Raw genomic sequence first — 13,351 nt, 5'->3', positions numbered from 1 at the left:
TAAAATGATGTATGTATTGAAAGTACTTTCCTACTCTAATGGACAGGGAGTTGGGGGGGACGGGACATAATTTTCCTAAAATTTAGGAAACTTGCCTCATAGTTCCAGTATTTTACATCACTGGAATCAACAAGTTAGTGCCAAAATGGAGCAGGACTACATAGATTATTATGTACTTAACATTGTCTTAAGTAATAGCCTTGATTGATCTAAATGTGTTCTTAGCTATTGTTTCTATTGTTTTGACTTTCTATGGACAAATATTGTATAATCCCAGTATATTTTTCTGAATATAATTACTTCCCTATACTGCCTGTCATAAGCCTCTTTGCCAACTATTGAATGCTTGATTAAATATATCCGCCCTCAAAAAAAGAAACAGGACAGCATTTTCCAGAGTCCAAAACACCCACAATATTCCAAATGGCTTTATTAAAGAAGTATTTTCAATTGCCCATTTATGTCCAACAGATAGTCTTGCACTTGCAGTATATAAATTCCAGGCTCATAGGTATCAAGATGGAAGAGTTTATGGCATTTTTAGCCTTTACTGACCTTGGATTCAGTGTTGCTATCATCAAAATACTCTGGAGAAAATAATTACATCTATAACCTAAAGTTGGGTGGCAGTTAAAACTCATCTTTAAATTTTGTTACTAATGAAGAGGAATTGGTGTAGTGTATGCTGCTTTTCCCCTTATTTTTGCAGGCACTATTAAGTTACTATCTTAAATGTTCTGTAGTTGGTTATTATGGCTTAGTAGCCATGGCTCATTCAGCAACCCTAAAAAATGGTTTGGATTTACCTGATACACAAAATCCAAACTAAATAATGGATTAACACAATCTACTGTACTTTGTAGAATCCTTGTTCTTCCAAACCTCTACCAGCTCCATTTTACAGAATATGTTCTAATATATGTAGAAACCTTACAAAAGCAGAATAACCTGTATATTACTTGGATAATATAAGGCATTTAGTTATAATTTTTTTACATGAAAGATAGTGTGTTTTTGTCATGTTTTTGCCATCTTTGTGGTTCATATTCTTGTAATTATTGGCTATGAAATAAACAGTTGTATCAGTGATACAAGTAATTCAGTCAGATCTCAGAGACCTGACAGTTTTTTTGAACTGTAGGCTTGAGAATAAGAATTCTACTCATGTGGATATTGAATAAACTAGAATAGGGGTGTGTACAAACTGGAAGAGGGTTTGAGTCCATGTACAAAACCTGCATGCTAGAGTTTTGAGCAGGATTATTTAGTGAAGATTATGATCCGACAATTTGGTTCTGGCTTTCATCTGAGAAAAAAACAGAGGAATCTTCAGTGGAAATAGGGCAAGGCTAATGGACCTCGCCTTCCATCTGGCCTATGTGTCAACCAAGACTACCTCATCTCCCTGATTCCATTACTGAATTAAGCAGCATATATGACTGGGCCATCTATCCATCACTGATTCCATCACCTTTATAACAGTGATTGCTGTCACTGTCCAACCAGCCTACTTGCTTTCTCACCCTCTGACTAGCATGTTCCCACACACTCATTTTTGTTTTCCTTGCTGCCCCCATCCTGAGTACCTTTAGCCAGAACACATTCTAGGTGCATTTCCAGGGCCAGCAAGTTTTGATCCAGGAAGAAGACACCTGATACTGCCTCATCTATGCATCATTTGATGTGCAGAATGTAAATTTATGTACAAGTTTAGTATGGCCAATTTGCAATCTGGTAATTTAGAAGTAGGAATAATACTTTTGAAAGTAAATCTAAACCTGATTATGTCAGTGACTTCCTTAATTATAATTAAGATGTTTCACTGAAAATGGTAATCACTACTTGACTCAGGTCAGATCTGGCAGTACTAATTGCTAATCCAGTTGTTTGTTTGTTTTTTGCTTTAATTTATATGCCGCCCTTCTCCGGAGACTCAGGGCGGTTTACAATGGATTAAGCAATAGCCTTCATACTTTTGTATATTTATACAAAGTCAATTTATTGCCCCCACAATCTGGGTCCTCATTTCACCTATCTTTGAAAGGATGGAAGGCTGAGTCAACCTTGAGCCTGGTGAGATTTGAACTTGCAGTAATTGCAAGCAGCAGTTGTTAATAACAGTGCTTAGTCCACTGTACTACAGGCTCAGTTTTTATTATAGATTGGACTTGGCCACTTTTTTAGCCCATTGAAATTAGCTAAGTAAGGGATATCTCGAAGCACATCTGAGATTCACAAAATGTGTGATTTGTTGAAGAGCAAAATGATGGGATGCTATTACCAAGTATCGCAAGAAGGAATATAAATGGAAAGAAAAAACAATCTAAAAAAGATAAGCAGAGTAACTTGCAATCTGTAAAAGGATAATAGGATTGTATAGCTATATTTAGAAGAAATGTACTACACAAAGTTTCTAGTAACATGAGACAGAATAATATTCCCTGTTTGAAATAATATTAGGACAGACTTTATGTAATTTCTCTCCAGTATTTTGAATAACAATTCCTATCCATCTTTCATGTACCTTATAATGGTTTAAAGCATACTAATGTGCAACATAAAATTAAAATGTGAAAACACGCCCAACTCAGTAAAGAGGCACAGGATTGTGAGATTTTTACTGTATTGTATGATTTACAGTGTCAAGTATTAAATTAGCAAACCATCAAGTCATTTCAAAAGTCTAAGACTTTTGCCAAGTTGGAGTGCTATCCAGAAATAGCTAGGACAGCCCCGGAGAACATGGCTTTAGAGCAGACTTTTGGAATTACACCATTCTTATTGACGTCTAGTGCTGTCAAGGTAGGCAGAAAAACAGTATGCAAAATGGCTTATACATACCTAGAGTGATACAAGTAAATGTGTATTGCACAAAGTAACAATTGTAGTTGCATGATTCAAATTCTAGAAGGGCTGACCAGTCAAGGTGATAACTAATGTTATGCACAAGTTCTTGGAAGTAATAAAAGGACTATGGGTACATTACAGCAGCACCTGCATTTTCTGTGTCGCGTGAGAAAAGTACATCTTCCTTCCTCTGTCCTTACCACTTTCTATAGAGTATCAAGAGTATCCTGTCATATTGCATTACTCCCTGATTTGGAAGCATTACTGCTTCAAACAGGAAGGCAGTGCAGAGATGAGGATGGCAGAAAAGATTATTCTTTCTATCCAAGACGTAGCATATACCGTATATATAAGATGCTCTGGACTATAAGACGCACTTACCTTTTTTGGAGAGGAAAACAAGGAAAAAAAATCTGCCTCCGCCTCCCAGCAATTTGCCTCCTTGCAGCAAACAGCCCATTTCAATTTCAGCTTCAGCACAGCCTGATTAGCACAAGCAGCTAATTGTCGGTTGGATCGGCCTCCCGAAGATCAGCTGTTTCAGGCTGCAGGGATTGCCATAGCCTCTTGCCACCTCCACACACCCCATTTTCCTGGGGGCCGGCAAGTGGGCAGGGCTAAATTCAGTGTATAAGACACACCCAAATTTCCACCCTCTTTTATGGGGGGAAAAAGTATGTCTTATACTCAGAAAAATACGGTAAGCAATGCTTGAGCAGGGTCTGCAGAATTGTCTGGGATACTACACATCCTCTTCATGACCTATTTGCCTTGTTACCTTCTGGAAGGAGACTTCGTGGTGTCCAAAGCAGAACATCTAGATTCAGCCACAGTTTTGTTCCATATAAGTATCAACCCTGTGAACTCTCATGTTTCCTCTTTCCGCTATGTATTCAAAATGGACAGTGATTAATGTATGTTTATATATGTATGGGTGTAAGTATATATACATATATATGTGTACAGCATATGTATATGTGTGTTATGTATGGGTATGGGTAGATATATACTTTCCTTTTTGTGCCAGTTTGCTCACAGTAAAAAAATGACAATAAAGGTAATCTTAGTCTTAATCTTGAGTTCCATTGTCTAGGGAGCTACACTTGGTGGGTCTTAAGCTGTGGGCCTTTTCTGCTGTGGCACCCACAGAGATGAGGTCAGTCTCATTACTCCCAAGTTCTCAAAAGTGCCTTAAAACCTGCCTATGCCAGCAGGCCTGAGAATCCAGGAGGACAGATACATCATGTAGTGACTCCACTATTATTAATATCCCACTATCTATTTTCTTTTCCTGTTTTGCTTTTACAGTTTTAATGCTTTTTCAGTGATTATTATATAATGGTTTGTATATGATGTTTCGTTGGATTGCTGTATGCCACCCAGAGTCACCTTCCATGAGATGGACGGTCATATAAATGTGATTAGTAAATAAATACATATATACATGTGTCAGAAGAAATACTTTGTCAGAAGAAACAGCAAATAAACTTCTAATGGACATATTGGTGAAAGAACTAACTGCACACTCCTCAACAGCTTTGTCCCAGCTTAAATCAATCTTCTATACAGCACAGGATTCATGCTCTTTCAAAGGATGTTTAAAATGCTCACATAAGCGCTGACAAGCACTATGGAATGCACCAGTCAAGCGGTATACTGGCATATGCCTCTGCAGAAGCCAGGGGCTTAGTTTCTCCTACATGACCATAAAGGGTGTCCTAAATTGCTATGAAGGACAGTTCCCAGAAAAGCAGGAACAATTTGCCTCCAGACGTGGAACACCTTGCCTCCAAAGGTTGTGGGTGCTCCAACACTGGAAGTTTTAAAGAAGAGATTGGACAACCATTTGTCTGAAATGGTATAGGTTCTCCTGCTTGAGCAAGGGTTGGAGTAGAAGTCCTCCAAGGTCCCTTCCAACTCTGTTATTCTGATGTGCCCTTTCCTGGCCTCACATGATAGCCCTGCAATCCTAGAGAAATAAACAGTTGAGCCAAGAAAGTGGCAACAAGAGTATGAAGAACTCTCTCCTGAGTAGAACCAGCCCAACCTGTAATGCTTAAGACCCCCTTCTATGAAAGGGGGCCAGAGGCTACCCTTCTCAAGAATGACCTTGATATCTTGGAACAGCCTCTCATCTGTGGTTAAGTTGGCCTCCTCACAATGGGCTCTTCAGAAGGTGTTGAGGAGAACACTCTGGTGTCAATTGTGATGTTTGGGATTCAAAGAAGGACATTTATGATGGGTTCATTTATGTTTTTGATTTGTAAACCAACTCGAGTCAATTAGTTTAGTTTAGTTTATTTGATTTGTATACCGCCCTACTCCCGAAGGACTCAGGGCGGTGAACAGCCAAAAAATAAAATACATAAATACAAAAAATTTAAAAACCAGTTAAAATCAAATTAAATCATTTTGGCCCAGACATTAAAACACCCCAATAATTTAAAAACAGATTAAAATTTACATATTAAAAGAGGGAGGAGATTAGGCCAAGCCTGCTTGATGGAATAAAAAAGTCTTCACAGCGCGGTGGAAGGTGCGCAGATCCGGGATCCTCCGTATCTCTGGGGGGAGCTCATTCCAGATGGTTGGTGCCCCCACAGAGAAGGCTCTCCCCCTAGGGGTCGCCAGCCGACATTGTTTGGCTGACGGCACCCGGAGGAGCCCCTCTCTATGAGAGCGTACTGGCCGGTGGGAGGCTATTGGTGGTAGTAGGCGGTCCCGTAGATAACCAGGTCCTAAGCCATGGAGCGCTTTAAAGGTGGTAACCAAAACCTTGAAGCGCACCCGGAAGACCACCGGGAGCCAGTGCAGCTCGCGCAGGAGAGGTGTCACATGGGAGCGCCATGACGCTCCCATTACCACCCGCGCGGCCGCACTCTGCGCCAGTTGGAGCCTCCGGGTGCTCCTCAAGGGGAGCCCCATGTAGAGAGCATTACAATAGTCCAGCGGGAGGTGACGAGGGCATGAGTGACCGTGCGTAACGAGTCCCGTTACGGATGTCAATGGATGTCAATCAATTTGGATGATACTGTATTTCAGAGGTGGTATTCAGCAGGTTCTGATCAGTTCTGGAGAACCAGTACTGGAAATTTTGAGTAGTTCAGAGAACCGGTAGTAAAAATTCTGACAGGCCCCACCCCCATCTATTCTCTGCCTCCCAAGTCCCAGCTGATTGGGAGGAAATGGAGATTTTGCAGTAACCTTCCCCTGGATTGGGGAGGGAATGGAGATTTTGCAGTATCCTTCCCCTGACACACCCACCAACCCACGCCCACAGAACCGGTAGTAAAAAATTTTGAAACCCACCACTGCTGTATTTGTGCATTTATTTCATAATTGTTATTATCACAGTATTAAAATGGCATCTTTTTCTTTTTTTTATTAATCTCAAATGCAATCATGCCATAAATGTTTAATAAGAATATAAAAACAAGTTTAAAAAAATAAAAATTTCTGTTTCATCTCAAATATTTTATGATAAATTCAGCTTCATAATAGTTGCGTGAAAGAATAACATAGAGTGGCCTTTCTCTCACACGGGCTGCTTGTCTCATTTCACAGCATGAAACTGGGTTAGTGCAGCAGCATCAAAAGGAGATGTGTAAATAATAGCATAGAAGATCTGAGCTCCCATTCTGTTGCTTAAGAAGGCCTCGTGGACAATTTGTGGCTAGAGGGGTATTAGAAAGAAGCAAATGAAACTGACAGCTCCCTTTTAAATTTCTATAAATTGGATAATAAGTTATAGAGATTGTCTGTGAACTCACAGACCTAAAGCATACATTATTGCTAATCAATTGTTTGGAGATAAGTGCGGAGGAGGAAGGAAGTAAATTCTATTGTTATCTTCCATCTTTCTGATCAACCTGGCTAACTAATTATTATTGATCTCTGAGCTCTGGTGGCTCAGCAGACTAATTAACATCCACTTACATCTGCTGCCTGCAATTACTGCAAGTTCAAATCTCACCAGGCTCAAGGTTGACTCAGCCTTCCATCCTTTCTAAGGTAGGTAAAATGAGGACCCAGATTATGGGGGCAATAAGCTGACTTTGTATAAATATACAAAAGTATGAAGGCTATTGCTTAATGCATTGTAAGCCGCCCTGAGTCTCCGGAGAAGGGCGGTATATAAATCAAATTAAAAAAAAAAAAGATCTGTCTGATAGATGGAAAGACATAGCTGAATCAGGGTCATAGAAACTATGGTAAAGACCTAAACTGAAATTAGCAAATCTGTGGGTTTTGTAGGTCTATTATAGCAGTGAGCTTCTTGTTAAAGAGACACTAATTTACCCATAAAAGTTTTGTTGGTCAGTGGCCAGATGGCATAAGAAATGTCCCGTTGTTAGAGAATTAAGAAGTAACTGTGATCTGTGTAAACAACAAAGACGAACATTTTCCTATTGAATTTATTTATATCAGCAATATCAGCTTGTCAGATGCTACATCTTTTCTATCCTGCTCTACAGAGTGGAGAGTTGGTCCCTGACAGAAAGCCACTTGAAGAGACTAGAAGCATTTGAAATATGGGTTTACAGGCAGTTGTTACGTATATGTTGGGTTGACAAAATCAGAAATGAGGTGAAAGTCACCTGGGAAAGCCAAGGGAAATAACCAAAACCATAAAAAAGCGAAAGTTAGAATATTTTGGACACGTGATGCGACATCCAGAAAAATACGGCATCCTTCACTTAATCCTCCAAGGAAAGATTGAAGCCAAACAAGGTCCAAGCAGAAGAACATCATGGCTTCAAAATCTAAGAGACTGGTTTGGACAAAACTCCAGCACTTTTTTGTGCGGCTGTTGATAAAAATAGGATCGCCAACATGATCACCACTGTCCGATGAGGGACATGGCACAAGAAGATCAGCTTCCTGTATTTGGAGGGTTTGTATTTGGAGAGTTTGTATTGTGTTCCTTTTCTCTTGCTTGGATGCTACAGTATATGGGGGAAAAGCAATAAAATGAAATGAAAAATCCAGGGAAGTATAGAACATTTGGCTCAATTGATTGATGTCATTTTTTAAATATGTTTTCCCTATATTTTGGCAAGGTTTTGCATAACATATTGTACCTCATTTAAATTCCAGTCAGTAACTGATGTGGTGGGATTCAATTTTTTTTACTACCGGTTCTGTGGGCGTGGCTTGGTGGGCGTGGCAGGGGAAGGATACTGTAAAATCTCCATTCCCTCCCCACTCCGGGGGAAGGTTACTGCAAAATCCCCATTTCCTCCCGATCAGCTGAGACTCAGGAGGCAGAGAATAGATGGGAGCGGGGCCAGTCAAAGGTGGTATTTAGCGGTTCTCCGAACTATTCAAAATTTCCACTACCGATTCTCCAGAACTGGTCAGAACCTGCTGTGTGAACTTTGTCTTATTGAATTACAGAAATAAAATGCTGGCTAGACAAGGTAAAAGGTGAGGATATTTTTTTGTTTCTAGGTGCTGGTCTTAATGAAGAATGATGGGAAAAGACATACAAATAACACACCAAATGTATATATGAGAAAAAGAAAATGGCACTTTTAACCATATAACAATAATGGATGATCGGGCTCTTATATCCTTCTATCTGTCTTAAATAACTTTAGTAGTATTAATGCAATGGTTGCTATCTGCCCTGGCTATAGTGGCTTTCTCTTGATTCTGCACATATCAGCATGTCCCATAATAAGCGCTTAACTTGCTGATCCCATCACTTAAGACTTATAGACTCATAGTATTTTTATTATAGCCCTTTCTAAGCGGTTTACAGAGTCAGCATATTGCCCCCAACAATCTGGGTCCTCATTTTACCGACTTCAAAAGGATGGAAGGCTGAGTCAACCTTGAGTCAATGAGACTCGAACTCCTGGCAGTGGGCGGTTAGCTTACAATAGTGCAATATTGTGCCACCACGGTTCCCTAATGATATATTATATAGAGCCACCATAAGGGCCACAACTACTCTAAAGAGTCAACAAAATGTCCATTAGCCCACAGTCCTCTGAAACATGCATTCCATACGCCCCCTTGAGCAACCCCTGTCTTAATCTGCCAATTTCAATGGAACCGATTCCAGAATAACTGAATTGCATTTGAGAATGAATTGCATTATGGACAGGAAATGTATATGGACAGCAGCATTAATTTATATAGCATCAAATTCATTTTGATAGCTAAATTACATCACGTATCCTCGTCTTCTTTGCAGCCTAAAAAAATTGCTGCTTCATGGAAGTTCCTGTTCTACTCAAGAACTAATCCCCAACAGTTGTAATAATGTTAACTTCCATTTCCTTAATTCTCTGCTAACACAGTCAGTGGTTGTGTTGGACAGGAACTAAGGAAGCTGAAGCTGGCAAGAGGTGAAGGTGGAGAAAGTTGATCAGTGTAGCCCTTTGGCAGCATATCCTAAGCAAAAATAACTACTCTCTCCCAAAGAATGAAGACTTTGAACTAGAACAAGAAAAACAATTACGTGAAAGAACCTTAAGGTGCTTTTCCAAAAGGCAACTGGATTTTCTTGGGGGGTTTTTCCTTGAAAATATTTTTCTTTTCATCTCCAAGAACCTTCTTCACTTCATCTAAGCTTCTCAACCAGGCTTCTTGGATGAGAAGCAAAACATTTTGAAGGAAAAAATGAAGTGGCAAGAATTTCAACAATAAGTTAGGCATTCCTTATAATGCTCAACTTGTCATGGCCTCTCCCTTTCTGTTGGTGGACTTTGATATAACTTCCTTTGTAGGTTAACTTTATGGAATGAGAATGAAAAACTTCAAACTCAACAGATTTTGCTGAACCACAATTCCTAACAGCCATAGTTGGCATGGCCAATCATGACTTTTTAATTTTACAACATCCTTATAAATATCAGGTGCCAAACTCTCTGCAGAGAATAGCCAGAATATATCGTATCAGTCCTCACATTATCACTCTTTAAGGAAATTGTGAATCAAGTAATACTATTATGTCTATTTTTACATTGTGTTTACCCATTTCTTTATCTCTTAGTTCATTTCATCAAATCATTCCCATATTTCTGGTTTACTATTGCTAACAACAAATGATGATTACTTCTTTTAGGGCTCCTTAAAATTATTCAAGAGTGAAAATACAACAATGCTACATGCCAGGTTCTTCTTTTTTTATGTAAGATAGCAATATCAAAAACTGGTCTGTTATCATTTCTACTGTGTTTCCAAATTACAAATCAAAACATACAGGCTACTAAAATAGTCAGACAGCAAACTTTACGTGGCTTTGCTGTTTCTGTTAAATATTGTTCTTGGCACCTGGAGTTTGAACAGAAATAATTGTAACCTTCTAAATGGTACAGGTAATCCTTGACTTACAACCAGTTGCTTAGTAACAGTTGTAGAGGGTTACTTATGACTTGCATTTGAAGTTCTGACAGTTGCCTCCTCCTCATGGCTACGAGCAAAATTGGCCCATAGCAAATCTTTAGCAAAGTTTGCTAAATGACCACTGCAAAAAAGGTTGTAAAATCAGGCCAGTCACATGGGTGATCCGATTTATGACTGTCAAGACAACTATAGTGGGCAGACTTCATTATGGTCATAACTTGAGGACTACTTGTACTGAGCTACAGCTTTTAGCAGTCCTACCAGAATAGAAGACCTGTATATTGCACGGGTAAGAAGGGCTGAGAAGATATCTGCAGACCCTTCACATCCTGGATATAAAGTGTTTCAATCCTCCTCCCAGGATGCTGCTATAGGACATTGCATGCCAAAATAACTAAACACAGGGACAAGTTTTTCCCCCCATCCTATCTCTCTGCTGAACATCTAATTCTTACAGCGCTGTCTAATGTCTATCCCAAAGGTGCTTTTTCAAAAGGCAAATGGAATTTTTTCTTGAAAAAGCATCTTTGGGACAACCATGACCTGGATGAGAATCTCCACAGATGTCTAATCTCTATGTATATTTACCCATGTAGTATGGTTATGTTATTATTATTTATCCATATTATTTTCTTCACTCCCCCTTTATTGGTATTATTACTATGATTACTATTCTGTTGCTCAGCATGTATACTGAATCCTTTTGTACTGGAGACTAATTCCTTGTGTGTCGAATCATACTTGGCCGAATAAAGTTAAATTCAAGTCAATCGTTCCAAATAGGAAATGATGGGAGTTGTCGTTGAGTTTTATCTGCCCATTTGCACTCTTTGTAGTTCTGACATAGAGATTTGGATTGGAAATGGGCATTCAAGGAATATTTATTTATTTATTTATTTATTTTTCATATTTGTATACCGCCCTACTCCCGAAGGACTCAGGGCGGTGAACAGTCATAAATAATACAAAGACATATAAAAGTTAAAGACTATTAAAAAACAGATTAAATAATTTAGGCTCAAAAAAATTAAAACCAAAACATCTAAATTTATCTAAGAGATCTAAAACCCGATTTAAAAACCCAATTTAAAAGCCAATTTAAAAGGGAGAGTTAGGCCAGACCAGCCTGTTGGAATAGAAACGTTTTCAGGGCACGGCGGAAGATGCGTAAGTCTTGGATCTTTCGTAACTCCGGGGGGAGCCTGTTCCAGATGGCAGGTGCCCCACAGAGAAGGCTCTCCCCCTGGGGGCCGCCAGTTGACATTGTTTGGCCGACGGCACCCCGAGGAGCCCCTCTCTATGGGAGCGAACTGGTCGGTGAGAGGCTATTGGTGGCAGGAGGCAGTCTCGTAAGTACCCTGGCCCTGAGTCATGGAGCGCTCTAAAGATAGTAACCAAAACCTTGAAGCGCACCCGGAAGACCACCGGGAGCCAGTGTAGCTCGCGCAGGAGGGGGGGTCACATGAGAGCGCCACATTGCTCCCGTCACCACCCGCGCGGCCGCATTCTGGACCAGTTGGAGCTTCCGGGTGCTTCTCAAGGGGAGCCCCATGTAGAGAGCATTACAATAATCCAGGCGTGAGGTGACAAGGGCGTGAGTGACTGTGCGTAACGAGTCCCGATCCAGAAAGGGACGCAATTGGCGAATCAGGCGAACCTGATAGAAAGTCCTCCTGGCCACGGCCGTCATATGCTCTTCTAAAGACAGCCGCGAGTCCAGGAAGACGCCCAAGTTGCGAACCCCATCTGTGGGGGCCAACGACTCGCCCCCAATAGTCAGAGATGGCGCCAACTGACTATATCGGGACGACGGAAACCACAGCCACTCGGTCTTGGATGGGTTGAGTCTGAGTTTGTTCCTCCCCATCCAGATCCGTACGGCCTCCAGACATCGGGACATCACCTCGAGGGCATCATTGGGGTGGTCTGGGGTGGAGATGTACAGCTGGGTGTCATCAGCGTACTGATGGTACTTCACCCCAAAACCACGGATGATCTCACCCAGCGGCTTCACATAAATGTTGAATAGAAGGGGCGAGAGGACCGATCCTTGCGGCACCCCACATATAAGGGGCCTCGGGGTCGACCTCTGCCCTCCTGTCAACACAGACTGTGACCGGTCAGAAAGGAGGAGAACCACTGTAAAACAGTGCCCCCCACCCCCAACCCTTCTAACCGGTGCAGCATGATATCATGATCGATGGTATCAAAAGCCGCTGAGAGGTCTAATAGGACCAGTTCAGAGGAGCAACCCCTGTCCCGAGCCCTCCAGAGATCATCAACCAATGCGACCAATGCTGTCTCTGTGCTGTATCCAGGCCTGAAGCCCGACTGGAACGGATCTAGATAATTCGATTCATCCAGGTACTGAGGCAGTTGTCGTGCAACCACACTCTCAACAACCTTCGCAACAAAGCGAAGGTTGGAGACAGGACGATAATTTGCTAACACAGCTGGGTCCAGGGAGGGCTTCTTTAGGAGGGGCCTCACCACCGCCTCTTTCAAGACGGTGGGAAAGACACCCTCACTCAAAGAAGCATTTATAATCTCCTGGAGCCAGCCTCGCGTCACCTCCCGGGAGGCCAGTACCAACCAGGAGGGACACGGGTCCAATAAACATGTGGTCGCATTTAGTCTGTTCAGTATCCTGTCCACACTTTCGGGAGTCACAGGATCAAACTCTTCCCAAATAATATTCTCAGGACCTGCCCTTGTCATCTCCCCTGGATCAATCCAGTCAGAGTCTAGCTGTTCCCGAATCTGAGCGATTTTGTCATACAGATATTGTACAAAATCCTCAGCTCTACCCTCCAAGGGATCTTCCCGCGTCCTTGATGGAGCAGGGAGCGGGTCACCCTAAACAGGGCGGCTGGGCGATTATCTGATGACGCAATAAGAGTAGAAAAGTAGTTACTCTTCTCTACTCTTATCGCCACTAGGTAATTCTTAATATGAGATCTTACCAGTGTCCGGTCGGATTCAGAACGACTAGCCCTCCAACTGCTCTCTAGGCGTCTTTTCCGGCGCTTCATCTCCCTCAGCTCCTCAGTATACCAAGGATATAATTTAAAAAGTAATTTAGGTAATTTATAATTTGAAATTAATCCCGCATATGCCCAAATCCAACTTTTCAGGATTACCATAATAC

Source organism: Pituophis catenifer, unplaced genomic scaffold (assembly GCF_029215685.1).
Source record: "Pituophis catenifer annectens isolate HBS135680 unplaced genomic scaffold, rPitCat1.0.hap2 SCAF_1, whole genome shotgun sequence".
In the NCBI taxonomy this organism is placed as follows: domain Eukaryota; kingdom Metazoa; phylum Chordata; class Lepidosauria; order Squamata; family Colubridae; genus Pituophis; species Pituophis catenifer.
The sequence above is the reverse complement of the archived record's forward strand: the minus strand, read 5'-3'. Positions refer to the sequence as shown.